Here is a 25,207-nt window from a genome sequence, read left to right on the forward strand (position 1 = left end):
ACGTGTGGTAAAAGCGTTTGAAAATACATGGATTAAAAAGGGTCCACGTTTCAACCTATCATTTGTTGAAAGGTAGCATTTAATGCTTGATATTCAGTCACGTCACTAAATTTGGAATAAAAATGGTTAATTTGTTAACTTATGTGAGAATATTAGTGAAATAATCATCTGAACGATCAGTTGTAAAACAGTGTCTTTTCAGTTGAAGATTTACTAACTGCTGTCTTCTTAGTTAACCTTTTAAACCAATATTCCCCTTTAATAAATGCATATAAAGATTACGAGAATTTAAGCAAGACGAATTAAATAAAATCTTATGCTTAGAAGGTTAATCGTCTTCCGTAATGACTTTGTCCTTTCATCTTCCTTGACCCTGGGCTATAAATAAGAGTAGCTCAGTTAGTCGCAAGCATATTAGCAAATAATATTCAGCAGCTAGAATGGCAGGTGCAGGTAGCTCAAAGACTACAGACATGGCTGAAGACTTTATGAGCTCAGCTCTGGAAAAGCGAAAAGTTGAGATGGAAGATGAAGTCTTCCATAAAATCCTTCGCTACTGGGAGCAGCTGAAAGGACTCCGGTTGCTCCAGGAGTGTGGGAAGGCTACCACTCCCAGACTGATGGCAAAACTGGAGAAATATCAGGAACCCTTGCACGTTGCTAACACGGTGGACATCTTCGACGAAGATAATGTCTACCAGCTGATGCTCTACATGGAAAGGAGGATCCTAGAGCGTATAGCTGACTCCAATAGCTTCTTTAAGACTTCCAACGGTGATTCAAACCGTTGGTTGAACAAGTGGAGATCTTTTGTTCAGGAAGAGTTGTACGATGTAATTCGCACCAATTTATTTGAATGAAATGATATTTTGGTTTATCTTTGTCTTTTATTTTCCTACAATAGTTAATCTCACCAGTTGAGAAGTAATTCATAAACTGAACATAATAATTGACATAATAACTGACAAATGATTAACGGACATCAGTTGAAATTCAAATGGATAAAAGAACGAACTGAATGAATAGTAAATGACAATAGAACTGATAGATGTCACAAAATAATTAACAACTGATATATCAATAGTAAAACTGATTAGGATAAATCAATTAATCCAAGTATATTGCAAAAGTGAGAAAACTTAGTCTCGGCCAATGGTTTGGTGAAGATATCAGCTGCTTGCTGCTCAGTTGAGACATATTCCAGTCGTATGTCCCTCTTCAAGGCATGATCTCTGATGAATTGATGCCTGACATCTATATGCTTGGTCTTCGAGTGAATAACTAGATTGTAGGTAATCACAATAGTGCTTGTATTGTCACTAAATATGGGCGATTCTTTAGCGTCAAATCCATAATCTCTCAGTTTTTGCTGAACCCAGAGCAGTTGAGCACAGAAGCTTCCAGCAGCAAGGTATTCTGCTTCAATTGTGGAAGTTGCTATAGATGTTTTCTTCTTGCTGAACCAAGAGATCAGTCTGTCTCCTAGAAACTGACATGATCCACTTGTACTTTTAAGATCGAGCTTACATCCTGCATAATCTTCATATGAATATCCAACTAAACTGAAAGCTGAGTCTTTAGAATACCATAACCCAACATTTTGTGTGCCCTTAAGATATTTTAAAATACGCTTGGCAGTTTAAAAATGTGATTGCTTAGGGTTTGCCTGAAATCTAGAACAAATACAAACAGCAAATACAATATCAGGACGACTAGCAGTTAGGTACAATAATGAACCTATTAAACCTCTGTAAATTGTCGTCTCGACTGATATCCCCCCTTGATCAGTGTCCAGTTTTACTGATGAGCTCATGGGAGTACTTGCAGCTGACACGATTCCATGCCAAATTTCTTCAGCAACTCCTTCGTGTATTTGGTTTGACTAATAGAGGTGCCTGTCTCCAGTTGCTTCACTTGTAGTCCAAGAAAGAATGTCAGTTCACCCATCATGCTCATTTCAAATTTCTCCAGCATCAACTTAGCAAATTTCTCGTATAATTTGGGGTTAGTTGACCCAAATGTGATGTTATCAACATAAATTTGAACAAGTAAAATGTGAACATTCTTAGAAAATTTGAACAATGTCTTATCAACTGATCCAACAGAAAAATCACGATTAGTTAGGAATTATCAAACAGAGTTTCATACCAAGCTATTGGAGCTTGTTTAAGACCATATAAGGCTTTGTTCAAATGGTATACATGATCAGGAAAATGATGATGGACAAAACCTGGAGGTTGTTCAACGTAGACTTCCTCTTGCAACTGGCCATTCAAGAATTCACTTTTTACATCCATCTGGTAGACTTTTAAGTTTTTGAATGATGCATAGGCAAGGAATATTCTGATAGCTTCCAGTCTTGCAATTGGTGCATATGTTTCATCGTAATCAATTCTTTCTTCTTGCCTATATCCTTGGGCTACCAGTCTCGCCTTGTTGCGCACAACTGAACCATCTTCGTTCAGTTTATTCTTTTACACACATTTTGTACCTATAATAGTTTTTGAAATTTGTCTTGGAACTAGGTTCCAGACATTGTTATGGGTAAACTGATTCAGCTCCTCTTGCATTGCATTTGTCCAATTTGGATCAGAAAGAGCTTCATCAATTTTCTTCTGTTTCAATTGCGATACAAAAGCTGAATGAATAAATAGATTCATCATTTGATTCCTTGTTCTTACCGGGTCAGATGGATTACCTATCACCAATTCTGGAGGATGTGATTTCTTCCATCTGAGTTCAGCGTTCGTTGCTTCTGTATCAGTAATTTCTTCAATAAGCAACTGAATGTTTTCAATTTCAGTTGGAGCTGTTTCAGTTGGTAACTTAATATCATTTCTTTGCTCTTCCAACTGATTTTCAGGGACTACATCCTGTTCAACTGATTGATCCACAATTTCAGGTTCAGGTGTTTGAAGGATGTTTCGATTGATATGATTTTCTTCTTCATGATCATCCTCCAAACTGATATCTGTGAATCGATCAACTAGCTCAACTGGATCAGTTGGCTTATCAGTTAGTACAGTTTCATCAAAAACAACATATATAGACTCTTCAACATTTAATGTGCTGTAATGCCCGAGATTTATTTTGCTATTAATCTGCGATTATTGATTGATGAATCGATATGATTAAGAAAGGCCACCGAGACACTATTTTGTATAGCATGAGAAGAATTATGTGCGAGGACAGTACCTCTCGCGAACATGCGTGACATAATGCGCGCACATGCGCGAGATGGGCAGAGGACCTCGCGCATATGCGCGAAGGGTGTGCGCACATATGCACGAGCTCTGCGGGAAGCCAAATGCAATTCCAGAGAGGTTGGCGCATGTGCACCGAGAGGGGCGCGCATCTGCGCGAGGAGTCCAGTAGCCACGATGTAATTCCAGAGGATGTCGCGCACATGCGTGGAAGAGGGGCGCACATATGCGCGAGCTGCGGTGATGTTATGCGTCGAGACATAGTGTCTCGCGCATATGCGCCGAAGGAGGTCGCGCATATGCGCGAGACGTGCAGCTTAAAGGATGAGCCATTTGTCCTTAGACATGCAAGATATAAGTATAATTCATTCATTCTTCAGTAATGGCAAGGAAGAAACAACCGAGAGGCTCCAGAGAAGAATTGAGTTCCTTCGAAGACTAGAAATCGGTTTTTTCAAAATCCGCCCATCTGATTTTCAATCCGACTTTGGTACTGTGATCCTCGTGTTAGCGGGTTCACACGGATGTAAGTTTTATTGATTTCTATTGTTATTTGAAATTATGATATTGCCAGAATCAGATATGATTGATATATGGTGTTCTTGACATAGCAGACATTGTATAATCGAGACTGGATTGAAGAACATATATCATATACAATTGTTATGAATTTTCAGCATATATGTGAGTGGGATTATACAGATTTTGTGACTTGTATATGATATTGGTTGATGATGATGAGTTGTGATATTGAATCTATTGATGATTGAGTTGTCGGTATATTGAAATGACGCTGTTATTGTGGGGACCCGGACGCTAATCATTTTCTTAATCATCGTTGGGATTTAAATAATCAGTTCTGATAAACAGGGTCTAAAATTTTTTCTTTTTTTAAAATATAAACGCGGAAGGTAATGGCATCTAATAATATACATATCTGTATAAAATACATTTCAGTATTAAAATACAATAATCTAGTCTAAGGTTCAACTACTAAATTCAAGTAATAAAACCAAGTCTATATCCAAGTCCGGAATCACCACGCTAACTCGTCTTCTCTCGTCGTCTTCTTGACCCCGATCCTATCCCACCTGTTGTCATGCACACATACAAAACAAGACAACAGCCGGATAACTCCGATGAGAATAAATCCCAGTATAAAACATGGTAAACATGTATATACATAAAATCATTCATGAAACATGATGTTACGAATAAAATCGAAACATTAGATTTCATAAGCTATGAAATCTAATCACACAACAAGCATGCACTTCAAATCAACCAACCATGCATATAACCAATCTAAATCATAAAAACATGCTAGCACAATTGGAAGCAATAATGATGGGTCCTATGATCTAGGAACCACATCCATATAAGCATGCAGTCCTAATCAAATCACGTCTAGACTTGACTCGACTAGAACTCTAGGGATCCCGGTGTGAATAAGACGTCACTACCTACCCTCCAATCGGGGTAATGAACGTCTCATTCCTAGACTTCGGTCTGAGCTGTATCAACGGCGGCAATAAGAGTAATACCTACTCCTATGCTGAGATACACCGAAACGTCTAGATATTTGACAATGCCTGTCAAAGACTTTCCTATCTTAACTGCAATGAATAACAATCTGTAAACAAAGCATAATCATATTCATAACTGAATATCACAATTATCTTACCTGCTTGAATACAGATTCTATAATCAAAGCATAATCAGATAACAATATAAACAATAATCTAGTATGTGATTTTATTGGGAAACTCAAATTAATCTAATTTGAGTTATGCGTCCCGAATATCACATGAATTATACCTTTATCTTCCCCGTCTGAGGAAGACGAAGTCTCGAAGTCCAATCTGTCCATCTTCACTCTGAAATGACAAGAATAAATACACTGTATCAATGTGTAGCTCAAAACACAATCTGTTCTGATCAATACCCAATTCAGTACAAAATCTGATCACATCAACAATATCACGAGATAACAGAAACCAATACTGAATCTGATCAATCTGTACCAACTGATGTTTAGACGGCATAACACTACAGTCTTGTAACCCCGTCAGTCTTAACATCACGATTACACTACCAGAATTCCTAATAAATCTCAGTACAATCTATAACTTCAGTATCTGTACACTTTAAAATGAATAACAGCATAATTCTGATAGCAATCTCAATCAAATCAACTCTAAAATTCATAACAATGCCATAACCAGTCTATTTCTAAATCTGACTTCGCTTCTACAATATCTACGGTAGTATAAACACCATATCTGAATCATATTCAATTCTAACAACATCATAAATTCAAATCTTGTCTAAACGTAATAAAACTTACGTCCTTGCGTAGCCTGCGTTGATAGGAACCCAGTACCGAAGTCGGATTTCAATTCAGATATACGGTTTGCTCGTAAATTGAATTATACCCTCAAGAATATAAAATCTCTCCTCTAAACTCTCGACTTCCAGGCTGAAAGAATGGAGGAGCATCGAGTTTTGCACACATATATATATCCATCTCGCATGCATGGCAAGTGGCATACTTCTTCACGCAGCACGTTGCTCGCTAGGGCGGTCAAAACCTGCTCGCTAGGGCGAAGCACTCTCGGCCCTCACAATTCTACATGCGCGCTCGGGCGGACAAAAAGTGCCGCCCGGGCGAAGGACTCTTGGCTTTCTACCATTAAACCCTCTCGCTCGGGCGGTCATAAACTCCCGCCCGGGCGAATGACATTCGGCCCAAATCTTGTGTCCCTCATAATTTTTTTCCAATTTGATCTCGAACTGGCCCGGCTATAATTACATCAAGTCATAATCAACAAATCATCTCAGATTACGTTAATTAAATTCTCGGGCATTACATTTCTCCCCCTCTTAGATCTGAGTTCGTCCTCGAACTCACCAATCATCAAACCAAATCTGTCAGAAGAAATATATGACAGAGTTTAACATCCAAACTCATTTCACTAGCCGAATCAATCCCATATTACTGGCTATATAACACCTGTATACGCCAATTGCAATTTATAACAAAGCAATACCACCTGTAGTTGCTATTCCATCTTCGGCTCCCAATACCAATCGTCATCATCCGACATTGGTTTCTTACATCTATTCATTCTAATCTAGCTGGATAGTTATGGTCATACCGTAAGTCATACCCTGACAACCATTCATAACAGCTAGTACTAACATCTAGTACTAAAGTTCTACCCATATCCGCCAATATCTGGTTACTACACGCTGACTACCTGTCCATCTGTAACAACTCTGCGAGGGAGAACTCATGATATTTCCGTCACAAGTACCGCTCCATCCAAATCACAATCTGATATCATCTAATGCAGCATTCTAGTAAATCTGACAATTCCTTTGACATTGATCTATGTCATCTGGTTCTGTTTGTACGTAATCTGGTACAAACTGATAGATATAGATTGAATATTCTGTCAATCATAATCATATCATATCATAAGCTGTAGAATTGACGGTACTTTTATCCCGAAAGCCATACTCACATTTTCTTATTCAGAAATATACTAAATCGGTAATCATCTTCTGATTCATATCTTTCTGGCTTCTTTTGTTCTCAATTCAAACATATCAGTACCATTTCTACCAATCTTACAACATAATTTGCTGTCCTAACTGATCTCATCTATCTATGCCACATTATCTGTTCGAATATCTTACATTCTGAAATAGCTGAATGAAACCTGAATCCACCCCAGTGCAGTTCTGACACTACCTGTGACTTCAGATTCGAACTAATGCTGTACAAGATCAGTTAATAACATAAAAGAACGAAGAAATACCTACCTGGTATTCGGCTCTGACTATCAATACCAAAAGCTGTAAACAATTCTGATAACACACGATAACCAAACCCATATAAAATGCAAATTCATATAGCTGTTAAATTGATCTGATCAACAAAATACAGGTCTGAAAATTCGGATCACTGTTCGGGACTACTGTATTTTCCACAAACAACTCTGATACAATTGGAACTGCATAGTATCACACACTGAATAATAATTACAATAACACCAAATCAAACTCAGAATATAAATATCCTATGCTGATCTAGTGAGTTTAAGAAAACTCATAACATAATAGATTCTGGCTGGCTGACCAATCTTCATACTGTCCAGATCAACTGCTATATTTCATCTGCAAATAGAATATACTCCCAACCAATATAAGATGTCTCAAATACTGATTTAGAATCATAACAATACTCAGCAGATGTAAAGTAATACAAGAAAAAGATAATCAGAATAAGATAATCTGTCCAAATCAGATAAGGAAGTTCTGACATATCTGACATTCTGCTAATTCTGACATTCCTGATACCACATAGTCTGAATATAAACCTGTATCAATAACTGCATTCGGATCCATACCTGACCCATTGCTGTATACAATAATCACAGTTCTCGGAATATTTAACCCAGTCTTCAAATATTCAATATAAACAATCAGATGCTATGGATATATCCCGGAATCATAGATATAACAAGCATAATTCTTCAAAATACCCCTGAACACATAATCTGTCAATTTAGAAACCAACTAAAATGTCTTCCAGAGAAATACACAATCAACTGGATTCCTTAGCCCATACTTTAATCTGTCACTTCTTCCTGTTCATTCTGATATAAAACACATCTGACATCCTATCTAGGCCAACACCAGTCAACTATTAGATTACTAGCCCATGTGTTACTGCTAGACTCGATTTCAGTGGATCTACTGAATACATAAGGATACTATATATTCCTTTCTGTACTAATCGAGTCAAGAACAGTACAATGATCTAAGGAATTCTAGATCTAGAATCCTCATTTATCAACTATTTCCAGAACACATGCTACAATATTTCTGTACTTGTTTAGCAGTACATATCCATACTGAGATCGAAATCATATAACACCAGTACATCATATCTAGCCCAATCCCGGTTTCATTCTACTGTAGTATATAACATGTCACAGAAATCTCTGATATCAACATATTCTTCCAAACAGTAAGGAAATCAATACTACAGCACAAACAGACCCCATAAATATAGCATATCATCATGCTACTCAATCACAGATACTCATGGCGAATGCATTAGTATATATCAATACATCTGCAGTATAATCATAAAGAATAGTACCTGTGGTAGTTTCTGGGTTTGTTTCTCACGCATTGCCACCCGATGGTCCTGCTCCCCAAAATCTTTGGGAACCCTTCTGAGGACACACTCTAGCAAAATGCCCATGTTGTCCGCAGACATTGCATCTACCAGTCACTCCCTGGCATTGTTCGGTGGGATGTCTCCCTCCACACCTAGCGCAATAAACTCCAGTATAACTCGGACTGGAACCACTGGAACTGGAGGAACCACTGCCTAACTTCTTGAACTGTTTCTTCCGAGCTTTCAGCAAATCTTGCTTTCCACTCGTGCTGCCACGTTCGAATCTCGAAGGGAATTGTGGTGTCTGGGGTTGCTTCACACACAACCTTGCTAATTGCCGAATCAGACTCTCTTCTGCTCTCTTTGCTTTACTCAAAACATCAGCAAAGTGATAGGGTCGCTATAGATTCATGAATGCAACTATCTCCGAATTCAATCCTCTAATGAATTGATTCACTACAGCTTCATCATCCCTAGCCATATGAGGAGCAAAACGCAACAGAGTAGAAAATTTAGCAGCATAATCATCAATATTCAATTGACCTTGACTTAAATTCTCAAATTCTGCTTTCTTGTCTTCTCGGTACGAGGCGGAGAAAAACCTTTGATAGAATTCAGTCTTGAAGACTTCCCACGTGATCACGCTAATACTCTTTTGATTGTAATCCACCAACTTCTGGCAACCTCTTGTAATTGGTGAAATACAAATTTAACTCTTTGGTCATCTGTACAATCCAGTAGATCAAACAATATCTCTATGTCCTCAACCCAGTGCTGACACGTTTCAGCCGTCTCTGTACCATTCAGAATCGGCGGCTCAAATAACTGAAATTCTGCCAACTTAGTTTCCATCGGAGTCGCTGACACATCTATCTGCGGTTCTGGTATGTATGGCGGATCATACGAAGTACGGCCTGTTTCCACAATCCTTCTGGGAGGTACATCTGATTACCACACACATTAGTAACCCAATAATACAAATATGTGCCAATTTTTGCTGATCATGATCATCTTACTGCTGATCATGAATCCGATCCGATTCATATTCAAGAATACATAATCCCAATTCAAATCATATAATCAGGTAGCATGTATCTTAAAGCAATAACACATAGTCTCATGCTAGCACACAATGTCAATCAACATGAAAATCAATCTCATGCTAGCACAGACATGCAAGGAAAGAAAATTCATCTACCCCGCTCATTCTCTTCTATCTTACTCTGAGTCAGTCTAAAAGATCTATCAGTTCTTACTATCTCAATCTAAAAGATCTATCTATAAAGGAACTATCGCTAAAGGAACTATCGCTAAAGGAACTATCGGCTCTGATACCACCTGTTGTGGGGACCCGGACGCTAATCATTTTCTTAATCATCGTTGGGATTTAAATAATCAGTTCTGATAAACAGGGTCTAAAATTTTTTCTTTTTTTAAAATATAAACGCGGAAGGTAATGGCATCTAATAATATACATATCTGTATAAAATACATTTCAGTATTAAAATACAATAATCTAGTCTAAGGTTCAACTACTAAATTCAAGTAATAAAACCAAGTCTATATCCAAGTCCGGAATCACCACGCTAACTCGTCTTCTCTCGTCGTCTTCTTGACCCCGATCCTATCCCACCTGTTGTCATGCACACATACAAAACAAGACAACAGCCGGATAACTCCGATGAGAATAAATCCCAGTATAAAACATGGTAAACATGTATATACATAAAATCATTCATGAAACATGATGTTACGAATAAAATCGAAACATTAGATTTCATAAGCTATGAAATCTAATCACACAACAAGCATGCACTTCAAATCAACCAACCATGCATATAACCAATCTAAATCATAAAAACATGCTAGCACAATTGGAAGCAATAATGATGGGTCCTATGATCTAGGAACCACATCCATATAAGCATGCAGTCCTAATCAAATCACGTCTAGACTTGACTCGACTAGAACTCTAGGGATCCCGGTGTGAATAAGACGTCACTACCTACCCTCCAATCGGGGTAATGAACGTCTCATTCCTAGACTTCGGTCTGAGCTGTATCAACGGCGGCAATAAGAGTAATACCTACTCCTATGCTGAGATACACCGAAACGTCTAGATATTTGACAATGCCTGTCAAAGACTTTCCTATCTTAACTGCAATGAATAACAATCTGTAAACAAAGCATAATCATATTCATAACTGAATATCACAATTATCTTACCTGCTTGAATACAGATTCTATAATCAAAGCATAATCAGATAACAATATAAACAATAATCTAGTATGTGATTTTATTGGGAAACTCAAATTAATCTAATTTGAGTTATGCGTCCCGAATATCACATGAATTATACCTTTATCTTCCCCGTCTGAGGAAGACGAAGTCTCGAAGTCCAATCTGTCCATCTTCACTCTGAAATGACAAGAATAAATACACTGTATCAATGTGTAGCTCAAAACACAATCTGTTCTGATCAATACCCAATTCAGTACAAAATCTGATCACATCAACAATATCACGAGATAACAGAAACCAATACTGAATCTGATCAATCTGTACCAACTGATGTTTAGACGGCATAACACTACAGTCTTGTAACCCCGTCAGTCTTAACATCACGATTACACTACCAGAATTCCTAATAAATCTCAGTACAATCTATAACTTCAGTATCTGTACACTTTAAAATGAATAACAGCATAATTCTGATAGCAATCTCAATCAAATCAACTCTAAAATTCATAACAATGCCATAACCAGTCTATTTCTAAATCTGACTTCGCTTCTACAATATCTACGGTAGTATAAACACCATATCTGAATCATATTCAATTCTAACAACATCATAAATTCAAATCTTGTCTAAACGTAATAAAACTTACGTCCTTGCGTAGCCTGCGTTGATAGGAACCCAGTACCGAAGTCGGATTTCAATTCAGATATACGGTTTGCTCGTAAATTGAATTATACCCTCAAGAATATAAAATCTCTCCTCTAAACTCTCGACTTCCAGGCTGAAAGAATGGAGGAGCATCGAGTTTTGCACACATATATATATCCATCTCGCATGCATGGCAAGTGGCATACTTCTTCACGCAGCACGTTGCTCGCTAGGGCGGTCAAAACCTGCTCGCTAGGGCGAAGCACTCTCGGCCCTCACAATTCTACATGCGCGCTCGGGCGGACAAAAAGTGCCGCCCGGGCGAAGGACTCTCGGCTTTCTACCATTAAACCCTCTCGCTCGGGCGGTCATAAACTCCCGCCCGGGCGAATGACATTCGGCCCAAATCTTGTGTCCCTCATAATTTTTTTCCAATTTGATCTCGAACTGGCCCGGCTATAATTACATCAAGTCATAATCAACAAATCATCTCAGATTACGTTAATTAAATTCTCGGGCATTACAGTTATGCCGCTAAATAAATCTAGACCGAATATTAAGCCTACCACGTAAGCACATTGAGTTGTATGTTTTTTCATGCCTATCAATTGTCATTTCAGATTGGTATTGACAGCTTCTACGTCGAGAATCCGACTTTACCATCGGAAGAAGAACGAACAAAGAATCCAATCGAACAAAGAAAGGTATAAACCAATGTTGAACTGGGAATAAGAACTCGAATTAGATCTGATTTGAGTTTCTCAAAACCACATACTAGATTGTTTATGCTTTGATATGTTTATACCTTGTTTATTGAGTTATAGAAATGCACTTGATATAGATGAGTCATTGGCAGAGATGCGAAGTTACTGGATGTTTGGTGGTATGGATGTACATAGGAGGAGATCGACTCCTATTGTAGATATTCGATACAGAGGGGACCGAAGTCTGGGAATAAGACGTACCACCACCTTGATTGGCAGAGTAGGTGGGAGATTTGTTACGTCTTATTCACACCGGGATCCCTAGACTTAGATATGAGTCGAGTCAAAGAGTTTTATCTGTATTCACTAATGTGTCATAAATTATGATTCATGTTCTTTGATACATGGTTTATGCTTTTGTATATGATTTTATGCATTGCATGTATACATGTTTTATACTGGGATTTATTCTCACCGGAGTTTCCGGCTGTTGTCGTATTTGTATCTGTGCATGTCAATAGATGGGACATGATCAGTACCGAGAAGAGCTTGAACGAGTGATGATTAGCGTGGTGATCCAGACTTAGATATTAAACTGGTGGTTTATTCCTAAACTTGTAGTAATGGGAAACAAACACTAGTTATCTGATTTGTAATTGGAATAAATTTGTACGTTGATCATGTGCTGTAGAATTTACCTTTGATATTGTATTATAAAGAAACTGAATTTGTTGTATGCTTGTATATATTTTTGGTTAGTAATGCTTTGATATTATAAGTACTTTTTTTTATCAAATTAGTATACTTAATTGATCCAATTAGTCCCAATGATTGAAGAAGATGAGTTAGCACCCGGGTCCCCACATGTGCTCTTGTTAAAGACTCTATAAGCTTTGCTAACTGACGAATATCCTAAAAATATTCCCTGTGCAGATTTAGCATCAAAGGCTTTTAAATGATTTGATCCATTATCAAGAATAAAACATCTGTAGCCGAATATTTTGAAGTAAAAAACCACACTTTTTTGTCCATGCCAGATCTCATAAAGTGTTTTCAAATGATTTTTATTAATCATCGATGTGTTCTAAGTATAACACGCAGTGTTTACTGCCTCTCCCCAAAACCTTTGAGAAATACTAGAATCAGCAAGCATTGTTCTAGCAACTTCTTTAAGGGTCCAATTTCTCCTCTCAGCTACACCATTTTGCTGAGGCGTTCTAGCTGCTGATAGCTCATGTCTAATTCCAGCATTTTCTAAAAACTTTGAAAGAATTTTATTGATGAATTCAGTTCCTCGATCGGATCTGATTCTATCAATTCCAACTGATTTCTCGTTTAATATTCTTTTGAAAAGCTTGATCAGTTGTGCAGCAGTTTGGTCTTTGGATTTGATAAATATAACCCAAGTAAATCTTGAAAAATCATCTACAACCACCAAGGTGTATTTCATTTCCCCTAAGCTCATGACTGGTATTGGACCAAATAAATCCATATGTAACAGCTCTAAGCATCGGAAAGAAGATTTACGACCCATGTTTTTAAAAGAATATTTAACTTATTTACCAAACTGACATGCTGAGCAAATTTTATCTTTGGTAAAATCCATTTTGAGCAAACCAGTGACAAGATCGTGATTACTCAGATATGCAATAGATTTAAAGTTCAGGTAGTTTAATCTCTTATGCCATAACCAGTTTTTAGAAGATTTTGAAGCAATAAAACATACTGGTGCATAAGGTTGATCATTGCAACTGACTTTGTAAGTGTTTCCACACCGTTTGCCAGTTAGTATGACCTCATCAGTTGCATCTTTGACTGAACAAGAATGTTTGTCAAACTGAACTGAGAATCTATTATCGCATAAATGACTAATGCTAATCAGATTATACTTGAGATTCTCAACTAATAAAACATCATTAATGATAAAGTTACCATGGATAAGATTATCCTTACCCACAGTTTTACCTTTGAAATTATCTCCGAAACTGATGTTTTGTAATGCCCGAGGATTTGATTATCGTAATTTGCTATGAGATTAGTGAATTAAATAGATATAACTGTAAACGGACCACTACGAGACCAGATTGGATAAAGAATATAAATTTCAACAATTTCGGGCAGAACTAGTGGCGCCCGAGCGGTAGAAAGTGACCGCCCGAGCGCCAATGCTCAAGGGGAGTACGTTTGGGCAGAAGGTGTGGCGCCCGGGCGGTAATTTATGACCGCCCGAGCGCCAGAATCTCGCATGGCGGGCAGAACCTTCCGCGCCCGGGCGGTAGATCTTTACCGCCCGAGCGCCGAGCTCGCGCCCGGGCGGTAAGTTTCGACCGCTCGAGCGCCAGCAAGATTTGGCCAAGGGAAGCCACGTTTCGGATGCATGCAAGTGGTAATATATAAACGATTTTCCCTCAGAAATCTGATAAGAATCAGAAAGGAAAAAGCTCCGAGAGGTTTTTGAAATCCTTACGCTCGCATCTTTCAATCCGTCCGTCAGATTCGAAATCCGACTTCGGTACCGTGTTCCTATCGTTGTAGGCTACGCGTGGACGTAAACTATGTTTTGGCATGTCTTGAAATTATGATGTTGAAGGAATCAGATAGGATTCATATACGTTGTTTCTGACATATTAGACATCGTATAATTACAAACGGATTTAAGAACGGACACCGTATAGAATTGTTATGAATTTTAGAGTTGAATTGACTGGGTGTTGGTACCAGATTTATACCATTATCAGTTATAAATTAGGGGAATTGATGTAGATTGTTTAATATGGAGATTGTACAGTTGAAATGATACCGAAATCAAGTATTTAATTGGATATGTGTTGATTGAGAATAGAGATTGATAGAAAATGTATCAATGTATCTCTTTCAGATTTGATTGACAGACTTGATATCAACTTCGAGACTTCGACGACAAGAAAGGTATAAGTCATGTTTTGTTTGGGGAGATGTAACTCAAATAAGATATTATTTGAGTTTCCCAACCAAAATCACATACTAGTATTATTAGATATATTGTAACTTGTTTATGAATTGTGTATAGCATTATATTCAATCTTTTAACATGTTTATGCTTTGATTTCAGAATTGTATTCAAGCATGTATGATCAGTGTGATATTCAGATATGAATATGATTATACTTTGTTTACATATTGATATTCATTGCATCTAAGATAGGAGAGTCTTTGACAGGCATTGTCAAACAGCTAGACGTTTCGGTGTATCTCAGCATAAGAGTAGGTATTACTCTTATTGCCGCCGTTGATACAGCTCAGACCGAAGTCTAGGAATGAGACGTTCATTACCCCGATTGGAGGGTAGGTAGTGACGTCTTATTCACACCGGGATCCCTAGAGTTCTAGTCGAGTCGAGTCCAGACATGGTTTGATTCGCATTTCATTGCATGTGCATATGATGTCATTCATGATAGCATGTTTCATGTTTAATTGATTGTATGTATGTATACATGTTTATACTGGATTTATTCTCACCGGTTTTCCGGCTGTTGTTATGTCTGTATGTGTGCATAACAACAGGTGGGACAGGATCTGGGTCACGCAGAGGATGAGAGATGGACATAGCGTGGTGATCTCGGGCATAGCAGAAGAACTAGTAGTTGTACTTTTGGCATGTACTGTATTTAATTACTAGTTGTCGAATATGGTTTGGAACCAGACATATTTGTATATTATGTGTTGAATAACATAGAGACTTCTAATGTTAGCTTTCATTTGAGTTAATGTAAAAGCAAAAATTTGACCCACTTTTTATATTAATGATCCGTTTTAATCCCAAAGAAAAGAATTAGAGCCCGGGTCCCCACAACAGGTGGTATCAGAGCAGAGAGTTCCTTTAGACTGAGATAGGATAGAATGAGCGGGGTAGATCGAGTCTTCTTCCTTGCTTATGATGTGCTAGCATGATTATTGCTTTCCTATTACATGTTGGTTGTGTTTGATGTCACTGCTACGCCCATGGAAACTCTATTAAAGCGATTCCAGTCATTCCGACCACCGACTTTAAAGGGTACAGAAAATGCAATTGAATGTGAAAGCTGATTGGAGGATATCGAGATGTTATTCGAGTCTCTGGAATATAGTGATGAGAAGCGAGTGAAACTCATTGGCCATCAATTGCAAGATGTGGCTAAGTATTGGTGGGTGAATATAAGGAGAGCACTAGAACAGCGTGGCACCGAGGTTACATGGAACGCATTCAAGACGGAGTTCTATCAGCGATTCTTTCCTGTATCCTACCGTAAAGATAAAGGCGCTGAATTTGCAAACCTAAGGCAAGGGCAATTGAACATTGAGGAGTACGTTGCTAAATTTTCTTCCTTGCTTCGCTTTGCACCTCACGTTTCAGGTAGTGATGAGGCCATGGCGGATCAGTTTATAAATGGCCTGAATCCAGATATCTTTACGTTGGTAAATACGGGGAGACCCAACAACTTCTCGGATGCATTGAATCGGGCCAAAGGAGCTGAAGCAGGGTTACTGAGACAACGGAGTGTTCCGTATGTGGCTCCGAGTCTAAGACCGCCATTACCTCCAGTACAACCTCCTTCTCGATTCGAAAGTGGTGGTAGCAGCAGCGGACGCAAAGATCAGTTGAAAGCAAAGGGTAAACAGTTTAAGAGGGCAGGGAGCAGTTCTTCAAGCTCCAGCGGGTCCAGACAGAGAGGCTTTGGCCAGAGTCTAGAGGTGGCAAGTGGATATTGCAGTACTTGTGGAGGTAAGCATGCCACAGAACAATGTCAAGGTGTAGTGGGCAGGTGTAACGTATGCAAACAACAGGGGCATTATGCCAAGGTCTGTCCTCAGAGGAGTGGTGCATCGAGATTCCAGGCTGCAGGATCGTCTCTCTCCGTGACTCAGCCTGAGAGGCAAGCTTCATCTGTTCACTCATTTCAGCCGCCACCAGCACAGACCCAGCCTCGAGCCAGAGGCGGCCAGCCAGGGAGTCAGCCTCAGAGACAACAGGCTCAGGTGTTTGCCTTGACTGAAGAGCAAGCACATGATGCCCCAGATGATGTTATAGCAGGTAACTGTTCTCTTTATGGTTATCCTGCTTATATCTTGATAGATACAGGTGCATCGCATACATTCATTTCAGAGCGATTTGCATTGTTGCATTCATTGCCTGTTGAGTCTTTGTTAGATGTTGTATCTATTACTTCTCCGTTGGGAAGTGGGTTGATTTCTGTAACTACGGTTAGACATTGCCTTCTACAGTTTGAGGGGCATGAGATTGACCTAGATTGTATAGTGTTGGGTCTAGCTGATTTTGATTGTATAGTCGGTATTGACATGCTAACCAAGTACAGAGCCACTGTAGATTGTTTCCATAAGATTGTCAGATTCAGACCCGAGATGACAGACGAGTAGAAATTCTACGGGAAGGGTTCCAGATCTCGGATTCCCTTGATTTCGGCTCTTACTATGAACAGATTGTTGCAAAAAGGAGCAGATGGTTTCTTTATTTATGCTGTAGATATGCAGAAGTCGAGCCCAGCGTTGGCAGATTTGCCAGTAGTACGGGAATTTCCAGATATTTTTCCAGATGAAATCCCAGGATTACCTCCGGTTCGAGAGGTAGATTTTAGCATTGAACTTGTACCAGGTACCGTTCCTATTTCGAGAGCTCCGTATAGGATGGCACCTATTGAACTAAAAGAATTGAAAGCACAATTAGAAGATCTTCTAGCCAAGGGATATATCAGACCTAGTGTGTCTCCTTGGGGCGCTCCGGTTCTATTTGTGCGAAAGAAAGATGGTTCGATGCGTTTATGTATTGATTACAGGCAACTGAACAAGGCAACGATCAAGAATAAATATCCTTTGCCTAGGATTGATGATTTATTTGATCAGTTGCAGGGATCCTCCGTGTATTCTAAGATTGATTTGCGTTCTGGGTACCATCAGCTCAGAGTTCGAGATATAGACATACCAAAGACAGCATTTCGAACCAGGTATGGACATTACGAATTTAGTGTCATGCCTTTTGGTTTAACCAATGCTCCTGCGGTATTTATGGGCTTGATGAACCAAGTGTTTCAGAGGTATTTGGATGAATTTGTTATTGTCTTCATCGATGATATTTTGGTGTATTCGAAGAACAGAAATGAGCAAGCAGAGCATCTCAGAATTGTTTTGCAGACGTTGAGAAACGAGCGACTGTATGCTAAATTGTCCAAGTGTGAGTTTTGGTTGAATCGAGTTGTATTCTTGGGGCATATCATATCTGGAGATGGTATTTCTGTTGATCCGAGTAAAGTGGAAGCGGTGATCAGTTGGTCGAGACCGACTTCTGTACCAGAAATACGCAGTTTCATGGGCTTAGCCGGATAATACAGAAGATTTATCAAAGATTTCTCCAGTATTGCAAAGCCAATAACTCAATTGACGCAAAAGAATGCACCATTTGTTTGGTCAGAGGAGTGCGAGTCTAGCTTTCTAGAGTTGAAGAGAAGGCTGACCAGTGCTCCAGTACTGACGATACCTTCAGGTACGGCTGATTTCGTTGTATATTGTGATGCTTCTCATAGAGGTTTGGGATGTGTTCTTATGCAGCGAGGCCATGTGATCGCATACGCCTCGAGACAATTGAAGCCACACGAGATCCGATACCCCATTCATGATCTGGAATTGGCGGCTATCGTATTTGCATTAAAAATTTGGCATCATTATCTCTACGGCGAAAAATTTGAGATATTTTCCGATCACAAGAGTCTAAAGTACCTATTCTCTCAATCAGAACTGAATATGAGGCAGCGTAGATGGCTAGATCTTCTGAAAGACTTTGACTGTGAAATCAAATATTATCCAGGGAAGTCAAATGCAGCAGCAGATGCCTTGAGTCGTAAGGTATGTTCCTTGTCCTTATCGACGATAGGTGTTAACAAGTTAGTTGAAAATTGCTGTACATCTGGATTAGATTTTGATACAGATAGTAAGCCACTGCGACTTTTTATGATCCAAGTTGAGCCCAATTTGATTATGAGGATCAAGGAAGCACAAAGAACCGATCAGAATGTGCAGAAATCAATCCAAATGGTCAGATCAGGGCATGTATCAGAATATCAGGTACGAGATCATGTGTTGTACGTAAATAACCGTCTAGTTGTGCCAGATGTTGCAGATTTGAGACAGCAGATTTTGACAGAGGCACATTGTAGTCGGTTCAGCATTCATCCGGGTGGCAGGAAAATGTACAATGACTTGAAGACACAGTTCTGGTGGAAACAAATGAAGTCAGACATTGCCGAATTTGTGTCTAAGTGTTTGAACTGACAACAGGTAAAAGCCGAAAGGAAGAAGCCCGGAGGTTTACTTCAGAGCTTAGCCATTCCTGAATGGAAATGGGACCACATTTCCATGGATTTCGTGACGAAGTTACCTCGATCATCCAAGGGCTGTGATGCGATTTGGGTTATTATTGACAGATTGACCAAATCTGCATGTTTCATCCCATACAGAATGACGTATAGACAGGATCAGATGGCGGAGATTTATATTCGAGAGGTAGTCAGATTACATGGAGTGCCGAAGTCTATCGTATCAGATCGTGATCCACGATTCACTTCACACTTCTGGCACAGTTTATAGCAGGCCTTAGGTACGACATTACACCTGAGTACTGCTTACCATCCTCAGACAGACGGACAGTCAGAACGGACTATCCAAACATTAGAGGATATGTTGAGAGCCATCGTGCTAGATTTTAGCATTGGTTGGCAAGATTCCCTACCTCTTTGTGAATTCTCTTACAACAATAGCTATCAGACGAGTATCGAGATGGCACCGTTTGAAGCTTTGTATGGCAAGAAGTGCAGATCTCCGTTATATTGGGATGACGTATCAGAAGTACCAGAACTTGGGCCAGATATGATTTGTGACATGACAGAGAAGGTGAAACTCATTCAGAAGAGGATGAAGACAGCACAAGATCGACAAGCAAAGTACGCCAATATCAGACGTAGACCGTTAGTATTTGAGGCGGGAGATAGAGTGTTTTTGAAGATTTCTCCTTTCAGAGGCGTTGTTCGTTTTGGCAAACGCGGGAAATTATCTCCTCGATACATTGGTCCTTACGAGATTCTTGAAAAGATTGGCGATCGAGCTTATCGACTTGCACTTCCTCCTTCTCTATCTGGGATACATGACGTCTTTCATGTATCGATGTTGCGAAAATATATGCCAGATGTTTCTCATGTCATTCAGCCTGACGAAGCGGAGCTTGATCAGACCTTGAGCTATGTTGAGCAACCGATACAGATTCTTGATCGGAAAGAAAAGAAACTCAGAACGAAGAATATTCCAATTGTGAAAGTTCAGTGGAGTCGACATGGCATTGAGGAAGCGACTTGGGAGACAGAGGCAAGCATGAGACAGAAACACCCTGAGTTATTTATATGATGTAAGTATTAATCTAGCTTTGATGTCATTACTTTGATGCTTTCAATGATAAAATGATGTATGAGTTCGAGGACGAACTCTTATCTAAGAGGGGGAGAAATGTAATGCCCGAGGATTTGATTATCGTAATTTGCTATGAGATTAGTGAATTAAATAGATATAACTGTAAACGGACCACTACGAGACCAGATTGGATAAAGAATATAAATTTCACCAATTTCGGGCAGAACTAGTGGCGCCCGAGCGGTAGAAAGTGACCGCCCGAGCGCCAATGCTCAAGGGGAGTACGTTCGGGCAGAAGGTGTGGCGTCCGGGCGGTAATTTATGACCGCCCGAGCGCCAGAATCTCGCATGGTGGGCAGAACCTTCCGCGCCCGGGTGGTAGATCTTTACCGCCCGAGCGCCGAGCTCGCGCCCGGGCGGTAAGTTTCGACCGCCCGAGCGCCAGCAAGATTTGGCCAAGGGAAGCCACATTTCGGATGCATGCAAGTGGTAATATATAAACGATTTTCCCTCAGAAATCTGATAAGAATCAGAAAGGAAAAAGCTCCGAGAGGTTTTTGAAATCCTTACGCTCGCATCTTTCAATCCGTCCGTCAGATTCGAAATCCGACTTCGGTACCGTGTTCCTATCGTTGTAGGCTACGCGTGGACGTAAGTTTTACTATGTTTTGGCATGTCTTGAAATTATGATGTTGAAAGAATCAGATAGGATTCATATACGTTGTTTCTGACATATTAGACATCGTATAATTACAAACGGATTTAAGAACGGACACCGTATAGAATTGTTATGAATTTTAGAGTTGAATTGACTGGGTGTTGGTACCAGATTTATACCATTATCAGTTATAAATTAGGGGAATTGATGTAGATTGTTTAATATGGAGATTGTACAGTTGAAATGATACCGAAATCAAGTATTTAATTGGATATGTGTTGATTGAGAATAGAGATTGATAGAAAGTGTATCAATGTATCTCTTTCAGATTTGATTGACAGACTTGATATCAACTTCGAGACTTCGACGACAAGAAAGGTATAAGTCATGTTTTGTTTGGGGAGATGTAACTCAAATAAGATATTATTTGAGTTTCCCAACCAAAATCACATACTAGTATTATTAGATATATTGTAACATGTTTATGAATTGTGTATAGCATTATATTCAATCTTTTAACATGTTTATGCTTTGATTTCAGAATTGTATTCAAGCATGTATGATCAGTGTGATATTCAGATATGAATATGATTATACTTTGTTTACATATTGATATTCATTGCATCTAAGATAGGAGAGTCTTTGATAGGCATTGTCAAACAGCTAGACGTTTCGGTGTATCTCAGCATAAGAGTATGTATTACTCTTATTGCCGCCGTTGATACAGCTCAGATCGAAGTCTAGGAATGAGACGTTCATTACCCCGATTGGAGGGTAGGTAGTGACGTCTTATTCACACCGGGATCCGTAGAGTTCTAGTCGAGTCGAGTCCAGACATGGCTTGATTCGCATTTCATTGCATGTGCATATGATGTCATTCATGATAGCATGTTTCATGTTTAATTGATTGTATGTATGTATACATGTTTATACTGGGATTTATTCTCACCGGTTTTCCGGCTGTTGTTATGTCTGTATGTGTGCATAACAACAGGTGGGACAGGATCTGGGTCACGCAGAGGATGAGAGATGGACATAGCGTGGTGATCTCGGGCATAGCAGAAGAACTAGTAGTTGTACTTTTGGCATGTACTGTATTTAATTACTAGTTGTCGAATCTGGTTTGGAACCAGACATATTTGTATATTATGTGTTGAATAACATAGAGACTTCTAATGTTAGCTTTCATTTGAGTTAATGTAAAAGCAAAAATTTGACCCACTTTTTATATTAATGATCTGTTTTAATCCCAAAAAAAAGAATTAGAGCCAGGGTCCCCACATGTTTGGTCCAGTGTACTTGATCCGTTGAGATAACAAATTTGCATCTCCTGTCATGTGTCGTGAGCATCCACTATCCAAGTACCAGATTGATTCCTTGCTTGTACCTGTTACCTGAAATCACGCACAAAATATAATATTGGTACCCTTTTCTATTTGGGTCCAAAATTGATTAGTCTTTTAGGAATCAAGACTTGGATCAGTCTCACAGACTGTCCAGTTGCTGTATTCCAGATGGTCTTTCTCGATTTGTGTGTGCTTGGTGTGTAGTGTGCAGATGAGATAACATGTGATTTGGCTCTGTTCAACTGATTGTTCAGCCAATATCTTTTCTGAACTGGCTTGTTGTTATAGTAATTGGAGTAGCCATTTGAATAATTCATGCTGAATCTTTTTGACGACTGACTACGTGAGTCAGTTAAAACTTTTGAGATATAACCAATACCATATCTTTTAGCCTTGCTCGTACTTTCAGTAGGGTTTTCAACCAGTTTACTTGGCTCAGTTTGTTCTTGTACCACAACTGATTTGACAAAGTGAATGTATTTCCCTTTATCCATATTCAGTTTTTGTCGAGTATCATTGGAAGGCATTTCATCTTGGTTAATGAACCCTAAACCAGTTTTATCAGTAACTGATTTCTATGAGTTCTGTATATCAGTTAATGCATCAGATGATATGTTCCAAGCCTAAATAAGCTCAGTTTGCTTTGAATTTTCAAGCATTAACTTCTGAATCATTGATTGATTCCTGCTTCTTTCATCATTGAGCTCAGCAATTTCCCCTTTTAGATTCAACACATCAACTGATTCATCAGTTTTAATTTTATTGTCTATGAGATCATTTTGCTTTGTTCTGGCCTTTTGAAAAAATAAGGCAAGCTTGTGGTACTCACTAACCATGTCATGAAGAGTTGAAATGAGTTCTTCTCTAGTGAAATCAGTTGAGCTAAAGTCAAATACATGTTGACTTCTTGACTCCATTTCTGTATCACCAGCCTTTAGACACTTCACTTCCTCTTCACCATCACTGGAACTGCATGAGGTTTCTGGCTCTAACTCTTCGCTGTCAGTTTCTGCCCATTTTGATTTATTCTCTTCAGCTAAGAGTACCTCATGCTTCTTCCTGATAGATTTCTTATCATCTTTGGGTCTCCTCTTGTGCTCATATGACTTCTTCTTTCTTTCAGTCGAGCCTTGACTTTCCTTCTTAGGTTTGGGACAGTCAGCAATGAAGTGATCGGGTTTGCCACAGTTGTAGCAAGCGTTTGATTCCTCTTGAGAATTGTTTCTCTGATAATGCTTTTGGAAGTTCCATTGATTTTTCATCATAAATCTTCCGAATTTTTTGATGAACAATGATATGGCATCATTGCTTAGTTGATCAGCAACCTTCTCGACTGAACCAGTTGGTTCTGTTCTAACAGCAGCTAAGGCAGTTGTGACTGCTGGAGTAGAGGGTTGTCCTTCTCGAGTTTTCAGCTCAAACTCATAGGCATTCAGATCAGCAAATAGGTCATGAAGCTCAACCTTGTTTAGATCCTTGGACTCCCTCATTGCCATTGTCTTAACGTCCCACTCCTTGGGAAGACCTCTGATAACTTTTAATGCAACTTCTTTGTTGGTATACACTTTTCCAAGTACATTTAGTTCGTTGATGATACAGCTGACTCTTTCATCATACTCATGCATCGATTCTCCAGTTCTCATTTTGATATTATCAAACTTCTGAACAGCAACAGAAAGTTTATTCTCTTTGTTTTGTTCATTTCCTTCACAAAGCTGGATCAGCTTTTCCCAAATTTCTTTGGCTGTATTACACATTTTGATCTTGCTAAAAGTTATTTTATCCAACGTTTTGTACAGTATATCCTTTGCCACATTATCCAAATTTGCTTTTCTTTTGTCCTCAGCAGTCCACTCATCTCTGGGCTTTTCAATTCTATGAGGTGCCCCATCGGTGATTGCAACTGCTGTGTTGGCTTTCAGAATCTTCATTGGTCCGTCAGTGATGACGTACCACATATCATCGTCTTGTGCAGCTAAGTGAGCCTGCATCCTGATTTTCCAATCATCGAAGTCTTCTCTGTAAAACATTGGGATCTTGTTGAATGAAGATATGATGAATAGTTTGAGTAGAAATATTATTAGATAAGATACAATCGCTCTGATACCACTTGAAAGATGGGTTAGTAGGTGATAAGTGTTTAGAAGGGGGGGTTGAATAAACACTCACTGATAATAAATTATTTTCGAATAATGGGTTCAGTTTAAGGACAAACTGACACTCGGTATCTCGTCAGTTGATAACAATCAATTTAACTTATAAACAGTTGCAGAAGTAAACTGACTGAAAGATAGAATAACTGATAGTAACTGAAATAAAAAGCACACGATATGTTTCTGGATGTTCGGAGAATAAAATAACTCCTATGTCACCCCTTCTATCACGAAGATAGGATTTTCCCTAAAAGACTTTGATCGAATATACACGTTGTACTGACCTGCTTCAGTTTGGAATTAACACTGCCAAACTGAAACTCTTAGTTCACAATAACCTTTACAGTACGTGACGGAATATAACAAAGATTTCAAAGTGCTAGCAAGCTCGTAAAAATAGACTTGATTGGTACTGATAAATCTGACACGAATGAGCTTTTGATATTCAAATAAGGGTGATGATTTTAGCAGAGTCACAGCAAGCTTGAATAGAATAGTAGTTCGCGTGTTGTTTTCCCAGCTGCCCTCTTCACCTATTTATAGGCTTCCCTCTCAACGGTAATATTAAATAACATTTGAACCTTTATATCCGTTGATTTCCACGTCGATTTTCTCTGACAATCGTACACTGCAA

Source organism: Primulina eburnea, chromosome 7 (genome assembly GCF_022965805.1).
Source record: "Primulina eburnea isolate SZY01 chromosome 7, ASM2296580v1, whole genome shotgun sequence".
Classification (NCBI taxonomy): domain Eukaryota; kingdom Viridiplantae; phylum Streptophyta; class Magnoliopsida; order Lamiales; family Gesneriaceae; genus Primulina; species Primulina eburnea.